This window comes from Bactrocera oleae, chromosome 3 (assembly GCF_042242935.1).
Source record: "Bactrocera oleae isolate idBacOlea1 chromosome 3, idBacOlea1, whole genome shotgun sequence".
NCBI classification, from domain to species: Eukaryota; Metazoa; Arthropoda; class Insecta; order Diptera; family Tephritidae; genus Bactrocera; species Bactrocera oleae.
Window position 1 is genome coordinate 88,316,592 of NC_091537.1, and position 23,652 is coordinate 88,340,243.

At 32.5% G+C, this 23,652-nt stretch overlaps 1 protein-coding gene across 2 annotated transcripts in view; it reads right to left on the reverse strand.

Annotated features, from left to right (window-relative positions):
- TrissinR (Trissin receptor) overlaps positions 1–23,652 on the reverse strand; it is a 160,523-nt gene that overhangs the window by 78,389 nt on the left and 58,482 nt on the right. For both annotated transcript variants that reach the window (XM_070107151.1, XM_070107150.1), the window contains exon 2: positions 15,585–15,635. The gene's annotated coding sequence lies outside the window, so the exon portion shown is untranslated. The remainder of the gene's footprint in view (positions 1–15,584; positions 15,636–23,652) is intronic.

Sequence of the window (23,652 nt, forward strand, 5' to 3'; positions counted from 1 at the left end):
CCAAGAAACACCACAGGTATCTCTATGTCTGATTAATACGATATTATAGCCTTAAGATCGTTTTCGTATAGTTCAAATTTATTCATACCAACTATGAATTCATATGAGCTAAGAAAGTCTCTAGTATCTAGAGCAAATACGTCGATTTTAGTTTGATTTTTCAATTTTAACGATATTTAAAGAATTGTCATCACACAAAATTTCAAGTCAACGATTTACTTTTCCAATTTAAGTGTCGAATTTAGCATCGTAAGCAAATAGCTGTCACTCACTGCCACATATCACTCAAACTTCACGCAACAGTCAAAAGAAAAATGCGGTAAAAAATCTATCGAATTCCTTTTCGTGTTTAGATTAAATGGACGTGACCTGATTTCGTAACTATATTTACGTTGATATATCATATAGAATCCACTTTACATTTTGAGGGAGTTTTTATTGCCTTTATTGTGCTAAACGTTAAATCTATTGGCTTGAAAGTTTATTGGAAGACCACCGACAAAAACAACGTATCCTCAAAGAGTCCGAATTTTAGTTTTATATTTTTTAGATTAAGATTCCCTATATAATATTACATTCATTCGAGTATATGTACAAAGTGTTAAGCCTTTGCTGACAGACATAACCAATTTATAACCAAAATTCTAATTTTTATTCGATGTGAGTAGTATGTGAATCTGTTTGAAATTGGCTTTTTCTTCACCTGTAAACTTAAGAAAAGAGATATCACATATAAATAGTGCTTTTAGCTTTTCAAGATACATAAATATTTGTAAAATATTTAAGCCAAGCTCTTTTTAAAGCCGTTTTAACACAGACCTATACTGTTCAGTCTGCTAATATATAAATAGCTTCTATGTATACTTATATAAACATCTGTTAACCTCTATTTCGACCAATGAACGGAAGTGTTACTCAATTTAGACCAAACCCAAAATCGGAAATCTTACTAATGCAAGGTATCCGTTTGTTTTAATAATTTTGTAGTTACTTTACCAATTTAATATGAAAAATAAACCATGTTAAAGCAGTTGGGAATGTCCTGCGTTGAAATATACACATATCTCGGAATAAGCAATTTTATTTTCACAAGCTCAATTGGCTTTAGAATCCTTCAAGCTGTCAATCTTACGCTTACATCATATGTGCTATATGCTAAAAAGTAGATAAATATATAACTATATATCTAGCAAAACACATCGAGTGAAAAATTCTATGTATCCAGTATTGTATTTGAAAAACGAATATTGATTTGAAAGCAAAATATATTTGCATAAATTGTGGTGCAATTGGAGAGAAATGAATGCAATAAAAGTCATATAATATCATAAAAAGAACTTTTTTAACTTGCAAAAATTGTAATAGAAATGCTTCAAACAAGGTATATTCTACTAGCAAGTCTTATCTGAAATAAAGTCCTTTTTTAAATTTGTTACAGTTAGCCTGAGTTGCTAGACTCTACGTCTCCCGCGGATGCCCTTTTAAAAAAGGTGTTACTGTAGATTGATCTATTAGCCGTCATTTTACATAAAAATTTTAATATCAAACTTTTTTTAACATTCGTATATATATTTAATAAAGCCTGAAAAACTAAAATTGTATGCCTTTTAACTTACTTCAAAAATTAATTATCATATGTAGACCCTTTTTGAGGGCGCTAGACTGGTCCAACCTCAAATATAGGTAATTTCAGGCTTTTTATATTCCTTCACTTCCCCCAATTTCTTAACATCATCTACACCACTTTTTCGGCATTTTAAATTAGTTGTCAAAGTAAGCATATTATGATATATATTTTTGTTTTCCAGAATTTTAAATACCCGCATTTCATGTACGTTGAGCAGCAGTTAATGAGTGCATTAAAATGGATTAGGTTGCGCAAGAGACGCGCTTGCATAGTTGGTTGCGGTGGTAACCGTACGTAGCATGCATAAATTACAAGTACCAACTTAAATGCTAAGGCTGCAAACACAGTAGGTTGTGAGTATAAAATGTTAACTTCCACTGCACTGAAGCTGTAATATGCTTCAAAGGTGCATTTCTTATAGCATAAAGGGTATACAAAAAATGTCTATTCTGATTTTGATCGTTCAGCTTGTATGGCAGCTATGAGCTACAGTAATCTGATCTGAATAGCTTATTCGGAGATTGTAGGCTTAACTTAAACGATAGCCTATAGTATTTGAAAATTTTCAGTTCGATTTCATTCATGAATGTCTATTTTGTCCCCTTCAAAGTAATCACTCCTAGATATAATGCACTTCTGCCAGCGTTTTCCCAATTTTTTGGCAACAAAACATAGTCACAGTCCGTTTCCGATAAAATTGATATTCATGAGTAAATAAACACTTTCTTAAGGAATATAAAATTCGCAATACTTTTTGACAAACAGACTCAGCTCGTCACGCTGATCACTTATCCCGATGTTTCCTTCTTTCCTTCTAAGTATTACAAACTTCGTGACAAACTTAATATAACATGTTCAGAATATAAAAATAAATAATGAATGTCCACCAAATGAACGCAATGTTTCTCCTCCATCACCATGTCGTACTTTGCATTCAATGTAGTTTGCTCTGCGCGGCATTATGTGCTTACACTTATTTTTAGGTAATGCACTTGTGTACGTTGGTGGCTTGCATTTACTAGCGAAAGAGTCTGCGAACACTTATTTACTAACGTAAATAAAAAAGTTGGAAAAATGGCGTAGTGTCTGGTTTGAACGTTGGAATAGTTGAGAGATTTAGAATCTAAGAAACAAAAAGTGTTTTATACTTTTTTTTTAGAAAGTTTTTTAGAATACTATAGTTGTAGACAAATAATTATTACATATATGTGATGAGATATTATAACCAGGTTCGGATCATTTTACGATTTTGCCCTAAAACTTCTCTTAAAATGCATTACGCATTTGGCGAATGGCACAGAGCGCAGAAGCATTTGCTTGGCTAGTAATAGCATTCAGACTAAAATGAGCGAAGTCGAACTACAATCGCGCCTACTTTGCATATGATACATTATAAAATTTCATCTGATTTTTTTAAGTCATAATACATAAAACAATTAGCAATGAAGGTATCGAAATCAAACTTAGCATAAATACAGATTTTAGTGTTTTAATCTTTACCTGGAATTCAAACTATAGCTTTTCAAGCCTCTAAAAACCGTATATGAGAACCTCTGTGGCATGGCTGACTCTATATTTGGCTTTACTTTAGAAATATCAGCCGATTTGCAAGATACTTCAATGAAAAAAATGAACATCTTTTCTAACAATAATATGAATAATATAAAATGATCAGCGCGACGAGCTGAGTCGATTTAATCATATCCGTTTGTCCGACCGCCTGTCGGTATATACATACGCTAACTAGTCTCTCAGTTTTTGAGATACCGACCTGAAATTTTGCACACGTCCTTTTCTCCCAAAGATGCTGCTCATTTGTCGCAATCGCCCATATCGAACCTCTATAGCATAATGCTGGCGTACAACTTGATCGATTAAAATATAGTTCTTGTATGAAAACCTTTTTATTTGACAAGCTTTCTTCACGAAATTCGGCAGGGTTCATTATACAATAGAAATTGTTCAGACAGAACCATTATAGCATATAGCTGCCAACTGACCGATCAAAATCAAGACAAATATTTTTGTATACTCTTTTGTGCGGTAAGAAATGCCCCTTGCGAAGGTTATCATAGCCGAATATGTCGGTCAAAGTATAAGGATCCTAATACAACTGTTCGGAGGTATTTAATGTAGGCTACATTAGTTAATTGCCGAAAAAAGAAGAAATTTTGTTATTTTTGTTGTAGCGAATATCTAGAGTCTTATGAGGGAAAGCGCTAAATTAACTGTCATCGAAGTCACTTCACGCTTAGTCTAAGAAATTTAACGACGTGGTCGGACCATAGGGACAAGTATTTTAGGTTAGTTGACTTGATGAAGCATACAAAGGGGTGGTTAGTATCAAACACAAGATATGCAGGAGCTGAACCTACTACAGTAAACAGAATGATGTTGCAGTATCTAGAACGATATGAAATTGGTTCCGATCTTGCTCTAGCGCCATGAATTTTAACGAAAATAAAAAATGCGCCTTTAACTTGCTTAAGAGAAATTTAGTACTCTCTTATGCATAAAATGTATATAAATCATATAATGCCAAATAAATATATATACCGCACTTTAGTTATACAGCGTTGCATTTCGAAAACTCATTTGCAATGCAAAACTTTCCAACAACAACTATACAAACTTTGCAAACCCAACAACCGACTCTATGCTCACTGCTTCAATTCCTCGAGCGAGCAGGTGTGTAAATTTTCCATATATTAAATTATTCTAATCAGTTTTTCACACAGTGCGCATCTAGATAAACTTGCTAATCGTGGCGCTGAATCGGTGAGAAACTCTTAACAGCAACTAGCATACAGATATAAGTGTATATCACCGATGCAGTGCAAAAGTGTCGCTGGAATTAGAATTTCCACTTTAGCTATATGAGCTACTTAACGAAACACTTATACCCTTCACACTAACTAATTTTGCCATTGGCGCAATTTGCTATGTATCGTCCGCACACATACATACATATTCAAGCCGCAATAGCGCAACTCGTAACTTATCTTAATATCCTCATCACAATATCCTTCAATCTATTGCCGGTGTAACGGCGCTTTTGCTGTTTTGCCACTCGCTATCGCATTTAGACATATTTGTTTTGTCGTTGTTATTGTTGTTTCAGCCTGTTTATTTGTTGTCTGAGTCTGAGTTTGTGCGTTGAATTTGAAATTAGTCATGCAAAGTTTTGTGGCACACAGCGATTTATTCATGAGTATGTATCATTCAGAGTGTGTGCAACAGCCCGGTTGAATGGTTCGGGTATAAGGGGAGTTTTATAGTTGCAAGTGAGATTTGCGGTTTTGCTTGTTGCTGACAAAAGTTTATTAAATGCTCGTACGTTGTGCCTTTGGCGGTTTTGTTGAATGCGCATCGCTTGAACGAGTTTGAGTGAAGGCTTAAAAGGATCATACTAGATTCTTGGGCAGTAAATTGAATAAGATTTGAAATTTTAATCTCTTGTGACCTCAATTATTATTTTCTCGAGACAAATACAAGTTTCGTAATAAAGCAAAATTATTTATGTTTTTAAAGTAAAGTTTGGATATGATTCCAAATGGGAATATTCAGGAGTACATTAAAGTGGTGTACTGGGAATTAGGCTCAAGGGATAATTGAAATATTATAATGTTTTAGAAAATTTATTAATGTACTCTATCTTGATAAAGAGATTAACCGTGTAAAGTAAATCGGTACTAAAAAATTTGCATAAAATTTGCTTTAAGATTTAAAATTTAAAAAAATTTCTACAGTTCATTTGGGGTAATAAGAAGGTAAGTTTCCACCAAATTTCGTGAAAGAAACAAATTTTTGTACAAGATAAAAATAAAAAACCCAAAAACCTTGTTATTTGAATTTTTCACATAATTTGAGGTTATGTGAGAAAACCAAATTATTGATCTTTTCATTACCTACAATATTGCCATATAAGGGTTTTCTATAGGCCTCGTCGATTTGTCGAAAATCAAGATAAACCATTTCTAACCCTTAAAAATTCAACCACGCCCCTACCCTTTCTTTTTCCGACCACCGATCGCCCGTATACTATTTTTGCTTTAATGTTATTTATTTTATCTACACTATGATTTTTTTGTTTTCAAAAATTATTAAACCTGGTCAAGAAGCAAAATATTTTATCTTAGAATAACTTTTTATAGTCATACCAAAAGTTAAAAAATTACTAAAAAAATGCTTAATTGTAGGCAACGTTATACCGTTTATCGCAAATTTAAAATATGGTTATAATACACATTTATCATTTTAGCACCTTATCAGATGTGTGACTTGGCTAAAATAGCACAATCTTAAATCACAATACTTCTTCTATCACTTATTAAAAAAAAGAAGATACTTAGAACTATAGCACATAACCTACAAATTAAGACGAAATTTTAAAACATGTAATCATAACTTTTTATTATTATATAATATTATAGGTAATTTCGTTAGCACATTACTAGGTATATGGCTTGGCTAAGTTATGCCTAATTGTAGGCACTATTTCATAGGTAAATTTTATTATTTTATGTCCAAAAAAATGTTGTTCATATTTGTGGTAATAATTATTAAATATAGAGCTTTTTGTAACCCGATCAGGTCGCTATAAATGTGTAACACTCAGAAGATAATATCGGAGTTCCTATAAAGTATACATATTATATATGGTGCATGAGTCCATTTAGCCATGCATGTGTGTCGGTCCGTATATACGCGAACTATTACCAATCAAAATAAAGTTCTTGTATATAAAACTTTTTCATTTGGCAAGATATCTGAACAAAATTTAGCAATGGTAGAATTTCCGAAGAAACGGTGCAGATCGGACTAGTATAGTAAAAAGTTGCCATACAAACTAATCGACCCAAATCAAGCTCTTGTATGGAAAACTTTTTTATTTGACAAGATATCTGCACCAAATTTGGCATCACGTATTGTTGGAGAGAGCGCCAGCATCTTCGAACATATTATTCACATCGGGGCACCATAGCATATAGCTGTCAATAAACTGACCGATCGAAATTAAGCTGTTGTAAGAAACACTTTTTGATTTGACAACAATCTTCAAACATATTGCTTAGATCGGATCACTATAGCATATATGTAGCTGCCATACAAACGAACCGATTACGATCAAGAGAACATCTTTTTATACACTTTTATGAAGTGCACCCGTGAAGGGTATTATAGCTTCGAAGTTAACGTTTTTTCTTGTTTGTAATATATTTTTAAAATTACAAAAAAAACTGGTATCAAATCTTTGTAGAAAATAGCAAATTTAAAATAATCTAAAATCAATATAGAACTTCATGTACTCAAACTAAAACATGTGTTGATTTGTTAAAACAAACCATAGACCTAAAACCTAAACACTTACAAAAATACGCAAAAAAAATGTATTATCCAACCTTAAATTCCAAAAAATCGGTCATTAGCAATAATCGCAAACTTTTCGGGGCATTAAACCAAGCATAAATATTTACTTTAATGTTTTGCCAACATTAGCGCACGCATTTACTTAGGCTTGTCGACCTTTATTGCGTACATTTCAAGGCATTATTATATTGTATATGTGTGCACCACAACAACACATGCGAACAAATTGAAAAGTTTTGCTCATAATAAACCAATTTTGTGCGTTAAGTATACGCCCGGCTGGACAACAATAGCGAACCTATGCAAATTTGCGTCCAATTACGCAACGTCAGCGTCACTCGGCGCGTGGGTGAATGAACAGTACATTGTGTTAGAAGTTTGCTTACGAACTCAAAGCAATTTGTGTAATTTTAGCAATATTTTTTCTTATTTGTTTTGCTGGGATTGTACGTCAAAATAACAAAACGCTGATTAAAAGTCAAATCATGTGCGCGCAGTTAGAACCAGTGAATGGCTTTCATCTTAACTATAGACATTGTCTGCTATTTTTTCTTCATTTTTATTGTGTTAATTTTGTTGCTGCAGCATTATTAACAAACAAAAATAATTTATTTGCGCTGTTGTTTCTTTACATTGTAATCCAATTAGTAAGGTGTTCAACGGCATGAGGAAAGTGCTAAAATAACTAATTAGATAGTAGTTATAAAAGTGAAAGTTTTTGAGTGGTACTTGAAGAAAGAGCAAATTTTGTTGAAATCATTATCCTCTCCAGTGCTACCAAAAGTGTCCAACTGTGAGTAGTTAACTATACAAGTTATTCAAAGTTTTTGAATTTAATTAATATTATATACTATAATATAAAATATAGAATATTGACAGCAGATCTGACAAGCGTCGAGACTGTGACTTAATTTACTGTAAAATACAAATCGTGCTAAAAAATTTATAATCGAAAACGTGGTGTAACACGCGATGGCCACTATGTTAAACTCGATTTTCTTTTTTTTTTTTTTGCAGACGGCAATATCTTTTCTTCCTCTGCTTTATCACTTCGGTTAAAAAAATAACATATTTTCATTAATAAAAAGCATATCAACCGAAAATACTATTTTTAGCTTCCATCAATATGCAAATAATTTGCCAAATGCTTCGGGCTAATTTAAATAAAAATCATATTAAAAAACGCAATTTTTCTTTATTTTTTATTTCGCTCTTCATCTCTTATTTAAGCACTTATGAACTCCGCTTTCACATTAAAATTTCATTTATTTACATACTCGCTTATGTTATGCTTATGTACATTAGGGTGTCCGTTATTTAGCAAGAAAGTATTATTTGTTTTTTTTTTTTTTGCAAACGCCTCCAGCGGTTTCACTTTTTGTTAATCATCCAACGTAAACAAGCACTTTAATTTCATTTTAAACCTTGCTTAAAACACTTACTTCCTCGTGTATTTACCATGTGTTTTTTTGATTTTCTACAATAAATTTTTTTCTCCAAAACGAAAACACCTACAACTTTCGAAAAATAATATTCTTATACAAAATTTTCCACTCTACAAGGGTCAAAGGTCTTAAACATTTTTTTTATAAAAACATTTATAACAAAGTTATATGCAGTTAAAGTTATATTGAACATAGAACTACTAAGCATTCACACAGTACACTGTGTCGTATGAGCAATATAGAAGGCATAAATAACTGATGCCCAGTACATTGGATGCACAACTTTAACTGCGCATAACTTTTAAAAGAATGTTTTTATGAAAAAAATTATTAAGTTCCTTTTTGTAGAGCAGACAATTTTGCTTTATAATAATACTTTTTTAAAATTCTAGATTTACTTGTTACAAAATAGCAAAATAGATACTTGCTTTCAGAGCAAAAACTGAAACTTTAAAGTGCGTCTGCAAAAAGATCAACCTGAGTAATAACGGACATCCTAATGTACATACATATGTGCGAGGCATGTGGGATACGAAATTAAAATTTATGAACTTTTTATATTTACCGCATTTAAGCCACAAAAAAGGGACTCAAATCACTGATGCTCAACCGCAGGCTAAAAGAGCAGACAAAATAAAATTGTATAGCATAGCTATGTGTGTCTCACATTACATGTAAGTAAGTGCTCAGCTTGAAAATTTGTAAAAATGAGGAAAATATTGATATAAGTTCTTTCGATTTAGAGTATGGAATATTTTCAATATGAAAATAAAAATTAATATTAAAATAAAAAGATAATATATAGAAATTGGCACCGAGTTTTTCCTTGTATTATATTTTAAAAGTATTTGTTTAGGATTTTCCATATGATCAACTAAATAAAATTGCAAGCAGTTTATTGCACGTATTTGGGATTTAAGATTTGATTTGACTTGATCATTAAAAAAAAAAATGTCCCGAATAAATGATAATAATGGTAATAAAGATAATGCATCGACCTGCTAAAGGAATAATATTAGCATGAGGATCAGAAAGTCATGAAATAAATTATTTTCTTGTGAAAAGTTCTTCGACGTTTTAACCACCTAATTAGGTACAGTCTCTGATTGCACGCGCTACCCTTTAAGCTTTAGCACTGAAGATTATTTAACAGTAAAGTGACAATGTAAACTTGCCTCACATAATGCGAGTTTGGCAAAATGAAGCTCCATGATTTTCAAATGTTAAGCAAAATTTTCAAACTCATATATTTACTTTAACAGCTAATTCGACAGCTGTCAATCTAGGAAATTATATGCCTCTGAACAACCACCCTTTTATAATTTATAACTAAAACAATAAAACGTTGCCAAAAAACTTCATATCGTATCATCTAATTAATTAAAGTTTGTTTTCGCAACTAAAAAAATTATATTTAGAAAAATCCTGGTATTATAAAAAAATTAGATAAAAAAATATATATATAAAAAAATTAATTATAAAAAAAGTACAATTAAGTAAAAATATAATAATTAATAAAATATAAACAACTATAATATTTTTTCAATTTGGTTTTAAATAAAATCAAGTGAAAATCTAGCAAAACAGCCAAAAAACACACACTCTAAGCTAACAGCATGTAAAATCAAAACACGTGTACCGTAGACTTACAACATTGAGCATCAATCAAAAATTTTATTTTTATCTCTAGAGATATTTTAAATGCCTTAGCCAGCTATTTTCAAGTGCCACTTCTCATCATATCAACATATTATTTTATACACAGCTGACATTAGGATGTCACTCATATGCCACATAAATATACCATTTATGTATATTTATGTATAGAATTTAATGTAAACAAGAACTTATTATATAAATACACCTACATATATATGTATGTAACGCTAATTGTGTTGCTACGCATTTGTTTTGAGCATCAAAGCATGATAAGCATATGCTTTTCATTTGCCTAAATGCCTTTGCGCCCGAAAGAACACTAAATAATGCAGCATGAGTGAGTGCTGTCAGTTACATTGAAATGCAATGTGGGGAATTGTTTTCTAGTATGCATATACGCACAGCACAGGAATATTTAAATACTGTTAGACAACATATTTTTTCTGTTGTTCATTTTCTTTGCTAAAAACAAATTTTTTTTTTTGCTTTTGTTCTTTTCTTTTAGAAAATGAAAGCTGTTTACATGTGTAAGTAAGTTCATAGAAGATGAAAGTCATAGAATTCAAGAACTTCCTTTGTCTATATTTATGAATATTTTATTAACGAACCCCAAAATGTGTTGCGGCAATTCCACAGAGACTCTTAAGTAGTAAAAGAACTTTTCTTGAATAGAAATTTTATTTGATTTAAGAATACGATATTTTAATGTTGCCGTTACTTAAATGTAGTACACTTTTGGGCTTTCTCATTACTTCCCCCTATTGGAGGAATAAAAATATAACATAATTATGAGCCAGACATAATATATTAATTATTTACTTTTAATAATAAATGTTGGAAACTAACTTCGAAAAGGAAGGTCATAAAGGACTAAGATGATTCTATAAACAAAAATCATAATTATTAAATCACGAGGGCTATTCTCGTATAAAATTGTCTGGTCTTAATGTATAAAATACAACGGAAATAATTCAATAAAATGTTTTTCCAATTAGCGTATTTTGAGAAACACTACATTGTTTGAAAATTGTCAGTACAGTTCATAAAATACCATAATTCATTGAAAAACAGCCTGCATTATCGGAAAATCTGTATTCTCCTGGAAATTTTTTAAATTTCAATTACATTTTTAGAAATTTGTTGTTTTTTAATATATTCTTTAACTGCATTCAGAGCAAACAATTTCTAATACTTAAGCAGTCAGAAAATTTAAAGCAATTGAAATAATTTAAGAAAACGTTGCCTACAAATAGGCTTTTTATTTCAAATTTAAAAAAAAAAATGTTGCCTACAATTAGGCAGCATATTAATAAAAGAAATCCAAACTAATAATGTGTACACTTTTTAAGGCTTTTCAAGGTTAAAGCCACTTGTCGATTTGAAGATTTTTTTCGCTACCACACATATCGAACGTATCTCCTATACTTGAGAACATTTTCAAACAATTTTTAAGTTAACCCAGGAAATAGTTTCGGAGTTATGAGTGCATTTGTAAGAATTTTTTAGATTAGTGTAATCGGTTCACAAAAAATTAAACGAGTTTTTCTTGAAACACTGTTTCCAGAGTCGGTGAGGAAAATTACTTCGACCGACTTAAAATTTTATACAACCTTCTTAAATATATTTTTCCAGTAATTATGGAAGGAATAATATTTTTTTTACTCTCACAAATGTTTCTACGATTATTTGTATCCCCTAAAATTAGTAGAGATAGATATAAAGTTTTATATAGGTATATAAAGTATCAGGATGAGGAGACAAGTTGAAATTCGAGTGACTGTCTGTCTGTGCGAGAGAAAACTTGAGTAAGAATTGAGATGTCTTCGTGAAAATTGCTACATATGTTCTTTGTTCCGTTGCGACGCCCACAAAACGCTATTAAACGAAACCCCATAAAGTGCCATAACTAAGCACCAAATTTAGATACAAAACTGTAATTCGGCACAGAGGATCGCAGTAGCAAAAGACACATGTGGACTAAAAATGAAAAAAAAGTGAGAGTGACCCAAACTCTTAATTGGCTTAATATACATATCTTCCAAACAACTGAAACTAATCAACGAAACTTACTGAAAAGAAGTATTTATTTTTTTTTTTATACCTGTCAAAATAGGTAAAATCAGATAATAAACACGCAAACTTCCTATATAATGGTTATGTTGAAAACAACTAAAAGAGCGACAACTCACTGAATAAATGAGTCACAAGTATTAAATTTCACAAACAAGATGGTAAAGAGGAGTTTAATAGGGCAGATGGTGTGTGAGGTTATCCAAACATTTCTGTCAATATAAAAGAAATCATAATGAAATTCAGAAAAAATCTATTTTTAATAATAGGGTATCCTCTTTAAATCAGGGCAGTATTCCCTGTAGTCCAGCTTTCACTTTATACCTTATATATTGATCAAGCTGTGAGGTTTCTTAATGAAATTCAAAGGGCATATATTTCTGGTAATGATATATATGTCATAACTCCAAAACTGGACAAAATCGCGTCAAAATATTCCCTAACCCACATATATCTTCTTTAAGAAAATTGATAAGAATTATATTAGAATTTCAAATTTCCGGTTGACTTCAACCACAGCTATTGGTAAATATGTAAAATATCTTAGCAAAGTTAAGTGAAAGTATAATACTTAATATACCAAATTTCTTCAGCTGCCTACATATAGAGATTTTCATTAGTCCAAGTGAAAATGGGATTTTCCATTCTTTGGTTGAACACATAATCAAATTGCTTTAGAAATAAAATAGAGTATTTTATTCACCACATTGGTAGTTACCGCCAACACAAACTCGAGTGTATACCTAGCAAATATAGTAAACTTATAGCACACAAATAATTTCAGAAAGAAATGTATAGCAATTGTGCATACCTTCAGGCACTAGCGCGTTCACTTATATATTAACCACTTTCATTACCCACCACCAGCAAAAGCTGTCACGTACATACTTGTAACTCTATCGCCTTTGTGGATTTTCACGAAGGTGTTAAAATGAAAATACGCCTAACAGTACACTATCAAAGTCAACATTGTTTATAAGCGCATTGCTTTTACCTTTCCAAATAGTGAAATAGACTTTGCCAGTGTAAAGTAGTCAAACGTTGAGCAAATTCTGCAAACAGCTAAAATTGGTAGTGCAATTTTAGGCGCCTAAAAGCTAAATCAGCTATGCGTGTGTGACAGCCGGAGTTGGGATTAGCTCAAATTTCAGCATGCATATCTACTCATTAAAGCTGAAATGAGTTTCACTGAAAATCAAAACGAAGCTTTGCGCATGGTGTCGAGTTTTGAGACTTAAATGAACACAGCCACACACACACATTTGCATGCACACCAACACACACTTCCTACTTTTGTGCGCAATTTCCAAAAAAAGTGGAATTTACAAATTCGACATGACATTTGCTAGCAATTTTGCAACTAACCGAAAGTTGCATGCATACAAACACGCGCCTAAGAGTACGCAACAAACACGGCGACATTATTTCATTTCATTTACAATGCGCCGTAGCCTGAAATTATGCAAATGTGTTTACTCGTATTTCTCTGGCGACCATTTCTTTCGCATACATTCGAATGAGCTCACTCACTGACTGGAGCCAGCTTTCTACCACCCAGTGTTTGTGTATTTGTATATGTGTGCGCTGAGCCGAGCGTACGCAGCTGGCAAACGCAAGCGCTCGCAATCGCATTTCATGCAAATTAGCACTGCAATGCGATAGAAGATTGCAACAAAAACAAAAACACATCAGAATAAAGCATACCAACAACATTAATGTGCGCGCGTTGCCAACAAAGTTTCAGCAGCATCGACAGCAACAATAGCAACAAACATTGTTGCTCAAATAAGCCATGCACAGCTAATTTCGCCAGTTGACTGCGCCATTTGAATGCCAAAGCGCCGCCTCCGCACGCGTCTTCCGTTGACTGCTCGTTTCCTAATCGTTACTCGTTTGTTTTTTTTTTCTTTTTTGTGTAGCCCAGCTTATTTTGCAAATCTGCATTTTTGTTTCTTCTATCTGCAGGCTTTTTGCCTCCACCATGCTTGAGTTGCGCTCTTTCAACAACAAAGACAACGGACGATTTTTCTTTCTTTGTCGTCATGAGCGTTTATCTATCGTTTCAAGCGGAAAATATTCACTGCCCACATTCGCGTTCGTTGGGTCAACCGGTGAAGCGCAAATCTTTCGCGGCTAATAAGCGGCGCTCTTGCTGGTGGCATTGGCGTTGGGCATGGCGTTGAAGGGTGTTGGTGCTGTTGGTTGGTAGCGGCAGCCCTTACGGCTGTTGACATTGATAAATGGCGTTGTCGAATGGGCGAACCTAAGCGATTTGGCGACGGATATTAGTTGTAAGGGATATGCGCCCATTTCCAGTTGGCGAGTGATATTATTCTTTGAAATTTTTGTAAGCGTTGGTGTTTTTAGTAGAGCGATGAGTGTAAGAAGTTAAATTTTATGAATCAAATAAAAACTCAAGGGCTTTAATTGTCCATTTAGGTAGATAGTAAATGTATGGTATTAATTAAATTTGCATTGGAGAAATCTTTCAAGCATTTTTGTGCCACAAAAGAGCGCTCATTCACTCATTCATTCATTAAAGCTAGCAACACAACCATACACATATTTAAATTTTTGTGAACCTCAGATGGTGAAAGATCACACATAAACTGCCCAAATCTGCTTCGATGTCTAGCAGCGTGAGATCCGAGGTATGTCAGCCTTGCTGTGGTAAAGGCGGCACATTTTAAAAGAAAGTGTTGAGATAATCTCCCTAGTCATCTTTGAAGCCGCTTATGCAACTGACATCCGGTAAGTTGTTCAATCTTACCGCATAAATTCCGCCAGTGTCCTGTTAGAACTCCTACAAATTCAAAAAGGTAAACTTTGACGAGGACGAAGAGCTTACTAGACCTCTTATGATTTAGCCTGGGCCAGTAGGATTTTGCGACTGCAGTCTAGTGGTTAACTAGCGCTTGCTGGGCTGACTTCCTTATTATTACTAAAAACCAGTCACCAATGTAAAGTAGGCTGCGCTCCAGAGCAGTCGATCTATCTGTACCTTCTTCGAAGCAGTGAAAACACAGTCAGAACTAGGTTCGGCGACCTGGTAATCCAAGTATTTAGGAATCAAAAGAATGAAATCAAAGTGTGCGAAGATTACAGATTGAACATGTTCGCTATAAGCTAAGTACACACACATTGAGAGCAACTCGTGGCCATACAACTTCCTGCTATGTTCACGTGTGCTAAAAGAATTTTTATGAAGGGACTATAAAAATATTTTTAACAAGCGCTCGATAAATTGGAGGTTTAATTTTTATCATTACTTTTTTGTTACTTTTATAAAATTATTAAATTGTTGATTTTGTTGTTGAAATATTTATTGTAATATATGAAATATTGGTATATTTGCAAAATGATTATCTTCATTAATTACATTAGCTTCACATTGTATGATAAATGGGACTTACTTGGATTGTACGGTCTTAAAATTCCTTCCTTTCTAACAAGCCGATATGTATCTGAAAAGAGCCAAATAAAACAAGATGTTATGAGCACAAGAAATATAACATAAATATTAGGGTGGGCCGAAAAAAATAAATACAATTTTTTAAACATTTATAAATATCGTGAAAGGTTATAAAAAATAAGATACTTTATGATTTTGAGCTTTTAATTAGTATAAGAATATAAAAAAATTGCTAAATATCCTTTACGATTTAAGGTCGAACTTTAACCACGCATAACTTTTGAACCAGTCGACTTAGCATTATATCATATGAGAACCTTTTTGCAAATCATTAACTTCCCCATAAGAATTAGTTTTAATTTTAACTATACAGAGATTTTTTTAAATACATTTAAAAGCCAAACATAATAATAAAATATTCATGTAATACGTATGTAAATGGGAAATCAAAAATCACAAATCTTCACCTGCTATTATTAATATTAAGAAATTATACTTTAATTAATTCAGAGAGAATATTTTTCTGATAACAGCATACCCTTGTTTCTTAAATGGATAAAATCGGGTCAATACTTCCTAGCCTCCACATACCTAATCTAAGAATTGAAGAATACATGTTTTAAGAACGTTTTACATAAGATTTCTAAACTTTAAAGCATTTTCCTCACAACTCATGTGGCTCTTATAACTTCGAAACTACTCCAGCGATTTTTTTGAAATTTTTAACCCTATATCCGTACATATATAGTTTATGAGGTAACGCCGACTTCTTCGGTCAAATTTTTTTTCCTTCAAAGTGTTCTAAAAAAATTGAAATTTCGAAAAACGCCCCAGTGTTACCCATTGAAAGTGATTTACTAATGATATAATTCTGATTTTTTGATTTCAGATGAAGAGTTATTAGGAGCACTGCTATTCAAAATTTTTCCGAGACGCTCCAAAATAAATGCTTGTTTTGTCGTATTTTATAATATTTTTATACAAAAATTTATCAAAATACTTTTCAAACATTTTACTATAATGTATTATTGGTTTTTTAAAAATAGATTTTAACTTTTTCATAAAAATAAAATCATAAAAATGGCCTTCGTTTAACACGAATAAACCCAACTTCCCGCTTAAGTAATAATAGTTTGCTAAGCGAATTTAAAGTCAAGGAATTTTAAAAACTAAATAACAAGTAAAAAAAATAAAATGCTGTTATTTTTCTCGCTTCATTTCCCTCTTTCCTCATTTTCAGCCAAATTCGCTGCTGCGGCTGCGCTCATTTCGAAAAGTCAAAAACTGTCTACAAAAAAAATTTCTTAATTGCTTTCGCGCACCAACTCAATTAATTATTTAATTAAAATTTTGCAATTTGACAAGGCACGTGCATAAAACAAAGCCATATAAAGCTGACGAATATTATAAATAAATGAAAAGCAAATGCCTTAAACAAAACACAACCAACACAAAAATTTAATTTTTCCGCAACTTATTTGGCCTTACGGGTAGAGGCGTATGCACAATGGCACGAAATTTAAATTTTTTCAAATCATAAATTAAGAAAAAAAGAAGCAGTTTCAGTAATTTTAAGAGTGAAAATGCAAGTATTTTTAATTTTTTTTGGAAATATGACGAGGTAAAAATTTCTTGGAAAATGATATTGTATATTTCTTAAGAATTGTTTCTATTGTTGCATGTCATAGAAAATACTCAAAATTTTTAAATTTTAAATAAAGAAACGAAATAAATTTATATATGTAATATATACGTACATGCACACATAAATATATGTACCTATCTCCACATGTAGGCAATATATATATATAAAACTATTTTCAACTTCGTTGCACTTAAAAACTTTGGTCTGAAACACCGGCTTCGCTCACTCAGTCAATCAAAGTGACCACAAAATTAAGTTTCCCCATACACACACATATAAGCAAAAGAGTACAAAAACATAACATACATATATGTGCTCATATGCACTGAAATAAAACTGAGTTTTTGCATGTAATTCCAAATTCAAGAAGGAGATTTACTAGTGGAATAATGCTCATTTAAACCGAATTTTACATTTGTTGTTATTGCACGTGTGTTTGCTTGCGTGCGATGCTCGATTCTCAGCTCACCACAAAAGTACGCTACATTTCGCATAAACCGCAATGGGTAATAATTTATTTGTGTATACAAATTTAAAATCAAAAGTAATTCGGAGTATGAGATTTTTCCGCCTATAAAACTCGATGGCTCAATAAGCATACATTTTTCAGCATAAGGGTGGCACTTATATAAATGTAGCAGACTCACTTTGAGTCCCCGTCTCCATTAGGAAGATGTTTCAGAAAAAAAAAACCATAAAATTTATATAACTATGTATATGTATATGGTAAAAAACATTAAAATAGTAGTATGCATTTAGGGTATTGAAAAAACTTTTTTATTCACTCAATCAGAGCTCACTTAATGTGAAATTTAAAAATAATCGATACTTTTTTTTTATAGTTTGATAGCCATAGCTTTAAAAATAAACTCATTAAATTTTAAATTGATATCTCAAATGGGTTTTTCCTTATAGCCTTCTAAATTTTAGCCGCTCAGGCCAAAATTTTGAATAGAATACAACGATTTGTTTAAAAATTACACCATTTTGTCAATGATTTTGTTTTTTTTTTTGTTTGGCCGTGGGTCATTCTTCGGAAAATATCTTCTAATCATAATTTTTAATTAGGTTTCATCCACAGAGTAAGCCAGAATCACTGCAGTGGTAGGAAAACTTCTGTTTTTAGCGCCGTTGGAGATGGCGTGAAACTCGAAAAATATTTAATTTTCTTCTTCAAAAATTTTACTTAAAATTTGAAAACACTTGATTAAATTTTTATTTAATTTTAATTCCCATAAATTGTGTTTTTTAGGGTGGCACAGGTGATAGGTGTGCTCCTTGACATCCATTCGCCCAGCCTTATCGAACGCAAAGTTGATAAAACTTGAAAATGATTTTGATTGGAGAGTGGCATTGGTAAAAATTGTTTTGATCTTTAGGATCACCATAATTAAACTAAATTTTTTGTTAAGAACGTATATACTTTCATTTGATTAAAATTTTTGTAAGCTATACTTCGTGGCGGTACTTCTAATTGTGGGAACGACACTAAATAAAACATTAGTTGTAAGTAGGACCACCCTTATGTGCATAATGTTTTGTAACTAACTTTTTTTTCTTACTTTCTTAGCCACACATTTTAAGCTTATTGAAAATATTTGAAAGTTTTAAATAATATATATATATATTTAAATAATATATATTATAATATTATATTTGAAAATTAGGTAAAATGAACTTTTGAGATTATATAACTTATCATATATATATAATAAATATATGTATATATATATTGTCAGTATATGTAATTTAAGCAGCCCTCATTCATATGTGCATCACATATTTCTTTTATTTGAATGATTTATTACTATATATTTTCGTTTATAAACGATACAAAAAATTGTACTCTTAATTTCCCCACATTCCCTCAGTACACTTCTTGTATTCATCACTTAAACCACACACTTCGTACTCATTGTGCTGCCAAAATTTCCTTCAGCCAACCTTTAATGGTTCACTATACTGCAGAATTTTTAATACTTCCGTCACTTGCCCGAGCGCCTAAAAGCCTACTGCACTTAACCACGCGTATTTTATGCATGCAAATGGTCAGCACACTTAGCAAGCCTGCATTGTGGATAACTACAACTCCGAAGTATTTAACAGCAGAAACAACAAATACTAAATGCGAAGTATTAGCAACAAAAGCTAAAACACAATGTTGATGAAAATATTAGCAACAACAGCTGCCAGCGCTGACATTTGCCAAAAGAAATGTGTGCAGGAACCTTCTGCCGCCGGATTGCCAACTAAATGACATTACTTTTTATGTACAATCACTTTGCAATTGTTTTTGTTTATCTTTATCGTTATTGCTATTGTTTGTGCGTGGCAGTGCAGACAATTTGTTGCCAGCACGCACTGGCACTTACTGTTTAGGATTGTCATTGTTGGCTAAAAAGCTGGAGAAAGATATTTTAAAGGTCATTCGAAGGCAGGAAAGAATTTCAACCCATTCAAAGTCGAACACACAGTCAAACATACAAAAGAATGTGAATGCTTCATATGTATGTGTGCTCGAATTTTTTGTCTGGTTTTTTGTGTATTTTGAAATTGACCGGACCACTTTTGGCCCAATATTAGATTTTTTTGTTGTGCTTCGCCTCAGCTTGAAATTGATGACGAGAGTGAAGGTCATTTGCCAAAGCGTTTGCCAACAGCTTCTTCTTCTAAATTGAACGTAAATGACATCCAAATCTATAGCTCTATAAAATTTACTTTACTTTTTATTTAATTTAATAAATTTAAAATTATGGAGTGTTAATTAAATAGTGTGCAGCAGGCATTAAATGCGAGTTATTTTCTCAAACTTTTCGATCATTCTTAAGGGGCACACAGTCACACTAGGTCTACACCTTAATATTAATTAAAAGTTAAAAATTTAAAGAACATCCGCTTCAAAGTAATAATTTTTTGCTTTTCAGAAATATTTTCTTCAATTCAAATTCAAAAAATTTTTTCGCTACTTTCGTTGTCAGAAATATACATCAACATCAGGCGCAGGTTAATAGATAACCAGTAGGTTTTAAGTATTATACAACAGAACTTTCTTAGAAATATTTACGATTCTCGACAGAGGGCGCTTCTTTTCCACAATCTTATATAAAAGCTTTTGAACTCATTAACAACTGTCAATTCTCTAATAATATACATACAGAATCCGAAAATCAAAAACACAAAAGAAATGTGTTAGTTTCGAACTACTCGAAAAAACTTAGCCCTACTTTATACAGTAAGACTTGAGAGCATTCCGTTTCGATATATTCTACTTTAAGGGGCGTTTTCGTGATTTTTTTTTTCATTTCAAAAAAATTTTGAAATCTCTTGAAACCCTAGCCGATCTCCAGTAATACCTCCAAAAAAGTGTTTGGCGGTAAGGAATATTTACTGCTTAAAATTATCTCAAACTCAAAATCAAAAAAAACAAGAAAAAACGTTAACTTCGGTTGCGCCGAAGCTATAATACCCTTCACAAAAACAAAGGCCCCTTACAAGAACTTGATTCCGAACGTTCAATTTGTATGACAGCTATATGATATAGTGATCTGATCTGACCAATTTCTGTGGAGAATAATTTGTTGGCTTAAGCAATAACTCGTGCCTAATTTCGTGAAGATATCTCGTCAAATAAAAAAATGTTCCATGCAAGCACTTCATTCCGATTGTTCAGTTTGTATGGCAGCTATATGCTTTAGTCATCCGATCTGAATAATTTCTTCGGAGATTACATTGTTGCCTTAACTAATAATCCGTGCCAAATTTCGTGAAGATACCTCGTCAAATGAAAGAGTTTTCCATACAAGCACTTGATTTCGATTGTTCAGTTTGTATGGCAGCTATATGCTATAGTGATCCGATATCGGCGGTTCCGACAAATGAGCAGCTTCTTTGTGAGAAAAGTACAGGTGCAAAATTTCAGATCGATATCTCAAAAACTGAGGGACTAGTTCGCGTATATACAGACGGACGGACAGACGGACGGACAGACAGACGGACATGGCTAAATCAACTCAGCTCGTCACGGTGATCATTTATATATATACTTGTACCCTGTTCAGGGTATAAAAATAAAATTTAATACAATAGATGAATAAATATTATGATCGAAGAACTAGTCAAAATAGGGATTTTGGACAAAGTAGCGGCTTCTTAAAATAAGAGTGGCTTAAAGAATCTAAACTGAAATCAAAAAACTTATTCCTTCAATTACTGTCTGTCAAATATATGTATCTATAAAGGTTGATTTAATTTCACAATGGATATAACTTCTTAAGCGAAAGACCTCCGCAGATTCCTGATTAAAAAAAGACGAACTTCTGACAACGATATCGTTATATCTTCACCAACATAAACCAACTACTTTCTCACTTTTCCTGAGTTGAGGTTAGCACAGCAAAGTACAAAACAGTAATATTTCTACTGCACTATCTCATATCACTTAAGGGATAGCAGAAAGTCGAGTAAATGCCTTCTGCGCTTTCTCAATTTCAACAGAAGTACATTTTAGATATCATGTTTAGCTACCGGAGTTAAAATACTTTAACCGGTTTTAACCACACTGGTGAGCATTTACAAACAAGAAGAAATAAGTCGGTGGATCTTAAAGATTTAGAAGGCCAATTTAAAAACTGGCAATATTTCATGAGTTTTTTCACCTTACGAACCCTTGTCGTTTCCGCTGTCAGGGCTTTTACGATGATGGAAACCATGCCGATTATGAGCATAATCTTGCAAAATACACAATTTTCGTCTCATAACTCTATATAAAAATATCTCTACATTCTTTTATATAAAAATCTACATTGAAGCAAAGAACTTTGAGACACAGCAGGTGCTAAATGCGGATCTTTCATGATCAACTATTGATTTAGGGACAATATTGGTATATAATCCGGTATGAAATACTTTATAAAAATAAATGTTTAACTCAAAACGCAATTTGTATTTGTTACCTGTTATTAGTATTTCTCATATTGTTAACTCAGTCAACTCAATAGTTTCTTTACGATCATAAGGCTTTAGCAAGCGAATGTTGAAATGAAGCGGCTACATTTTGGCGGGTTGTAACGTAAAAACTATTTGTGATATCGATATAATTTTTTTTTTATTTTATTTTTTTTTTTAGAGATATAACCTATAGATTTTTTTTTTTCATTTCACACCTAAGTAAAATTATCGAAAGAGAACTCCAGATCAAAGCATACCTTACTCTAGCCACCATATACTGGATGTGACGAAATGCATCCTTTCAATAAACATTATACCAAATATATCGTTTAGTATAAATTGCATTCTAATTAAATTAAGAGACTAAGGTTGCCTGACCACCATTTACTTTGCTTCAAACCGGTGCAAACTTTTTCCTAGCAACCGTAAATCGAATATGTTTGTATATAATGTTCGAAGTCGAATGCCGAAATTCTCATAATTTTCTCAAATTTCTTGCTTAAAAATTTAAGGATTTAGAAATGCATTTAATTGTTTAATAAGAATACGATTAAATTCGAGTAGGTGAAAAGCGTATTATCTAATACTCGCAGAAATAAATAGGGCACCACACTAAAAGCAAGTCCACACAGTCAAGTGAGCCACTTAACGAAAAACACATATTGTAGTAAGCCTGTTGAATGACAGAAAACAAAGCGAAGTATTATATTTGCAAAACAATGCGTAATTATATGAGCAAACAAGCGCAACTTGAACTCGTAACAATAAAGTACAACAAAAATTTTGCCAAGCACACAAGTCGCTTTAACAATTCGTGCAAATATGCGCTTGAGCGCGTGAGTGTCACAGCATACGGTCGGCCATATGGTAGTATTTACGCGCTGAGATAAATTCCTGTTTGCTCCACATGGTTTCCCGCTCTTTCGCCCATTTCGCTGCGTGTGCGCGTAAGTTGACCACAAGTATCCTTAACAATTAATATTGATATAAATCTCAATGTATGCGCTTCGGATTTCGCACAATGCATGCAAATGCACTTTTTTATTGTTGTCTGCCTACTTTCAGGCTTCTTCTGCGTTATGTCATTCATGGTTTATGGCCTTGCGCCGCCCATCCGCCCATACACTTTAAGCAGTTTTTCCAGCGCATTTGTCATAAGCGTTGACAGCGAGGAGACAGCAAAAAGTATTGGCCTTTTCCAAGCCAGTGAGTTGAGTCTCATGTGACTGCAAAGTGGAGGGGAATTGAATTTTTTACAAATACAATATATAAATATATATACACATATATATATGCATAAAGTGCATATTTACACATGTATAATGTATAAGTGTGTGTATGCATTCATTGCTCGACGTCTGTGACTCTTATGGCGACGCACAGTGGGTTATTAGGAGAAAAAATTGGTTTTTAAAAACAGTTGAATATTTTGAGGCTCAAAATTTATGGTCGATTCAAAAAAGAGCCCACTTGGACA